Genomic DNA, 1996 nt, shown 5'->3' on the forward strand with positions numbered 1-1996 from the left:
TGACAGGGTTGTATCCTTTTCCTATACTTATTCAATCTATATGCTGAGCAAATAATCTGAGAAGCTGGACTATATGAAGAAGAACATGGCATCAAGATTGGAGGAAGAATCATTAACAACTTGTGATACACTGATGGCACAATTTTGCTTGCTGAAAGTGAGGATGACTTGAGGCACTTACTGATGAAGATTGAAGAATACAGTCGGCAGTGTGGGTTACATCTCAATGTAAGGAAAATGAAAATCCTCACAACTGGACCAATAAGCAGCATCACGATAAATGGAGAAAAGATTGAGGTTGTCAAAGACTTCACATTGCTTACTTCTACAGTCGATGTCAATGGAAGCAGCAGTCAAGACATTAGACGACTTATAGGACTGGGCAAGTCAGCTGCAAAGGACCTCTTTCAAGTGCTGAGAAGTAAAGATGTCTCCTAGAGGACTAAGGTATACCTGACACAAGCCATGATATTTCCAATCGCCTGGTATGCATGTGAGAGCTGGACAATGAATAAAGAAGACCGAAGAAGAATTGATGCTTTCAAGTCGTGGTGCTGGCGAAGAGTGCAGAAAGTACAATGGAATGCTAAAAGAACTAACAAATCTTCCTGGGGGAAGTGCAGCCGAAATGCTCCTTGGAAGTGAGAATGACCAGACTTCGTCTCACCTACTTTGGTCATATTGTCAGAAGGGACCATTCCCTGGAGAAAGATGTCATGCTTGGTAAAGTGGAGAGTCAAAAAAAGAGGGGAAGGTCTTCAATGAGATGGATTGACACCGTGGCTGCAATGATGGTCTCAAGTATGGCAAGGATCATGGAGCTGGATTGGGATTGTGCAGTGCTTCGTTCTGCTGTGCATAGGGTTGCTATGAGTTGGAGATGACTTGGTGGCACCTAACAACAACAACAACAGCATTAACTGACCTTCCTTATGGGCATATGGATATAATCCTATTACTGACAGCCTTATATTTCAGGATAGAACTTTAAACATTCTTTGTGATGATGAATACCACACCATTCTTTTTCAACTTTTCATTCTTGGCATGTAGATCATATGGTTGTCTGATTCAGAATGGCCAACTGGTCCATTTCAGCTCACTAATGCCTAGGATATCAATCTTTATTTGTTCCATTTCAGTTTTGACAACTTCCAATATCCTCGATTCATACTTCGTTCATTCCACATTCTGATAATTAATGGATGTTTGCAGCTGTTTCTTCTCATTTTGAGTAGTGCCACATCAGCAAATGGAGGTCCTGAAATCTATACTTTATCCATATTATTAAGTTTGGGCCTACTCTGATGAGGCAGCTGCTTCCCAGTTGTAGTTTTAGTGCCTAAGTGGTTCATCTTCTGGCACTGTATTGGACAGTGTTTCAGGGCTATTCTTAAAGTTGTCCAGTAATATATTAGACACTGTTTCATTGCTATTCATAAGGTTTTCACTGGCCAATTCTTTCAGGATGGCCTCTTCCTTCTGAATCAGTCTCAGTCTGGCAGCTCGGCTGAAACCCATTTACCATGGGTAATCCTGCTGGTATTTGAAACACTGGTGGCACAGCCTCCAGCCTCACAGCAAAATGCAAGCCACCACAGTACAAACTGATGGACAAATTCATCTTCCTTATCTGTTCCAAACTGGCTCCTGCCTGATTCCTGCCTGGGGGCTCTCTCCCTTACCTGTTCTGGCTGTGCTGATGTAAAATCTTGCTCCAGATAATTCAAAAATGGTTGCAGCAGTTTATTGACAGAAAATTTCCAGAAATGCAAGCTGGATTCAGAAGAGGATGTGGATTGAGAGATATTACTGCTGATGTCAGATGGATCTTGGCTGAAGGCAAAGAATGTCAGAAAGATGTTTACTTGTGTTTTATTGACTATGCAAAAGCATTTGATTGTGGAGAGGCGGGGCAAGATGGCGGACTAGGCAGAAGGATTGCACAGACCCTCTTCAACAAAGAAAAGGGAAACCAATTAACACAGACACAGAA

Source organism: Orycteropus afer, unplaced genomic scaffold (genome assembly GCF_000298275.1).
Source record: "Orycteropus afer afer isolate SDZICR_OR568_19922 unplaced genomic scaffold, OryAfe1.0 scaffold00087, whole genome shotgun sequence".
In the NCBI taxonomy this organism is placed as follows: Eukaryota; Metazoa; Chordata; class Mammalia; order Tubulidentata; family Orycteropodidae; genus Orycteropus; species Orycteropus afer.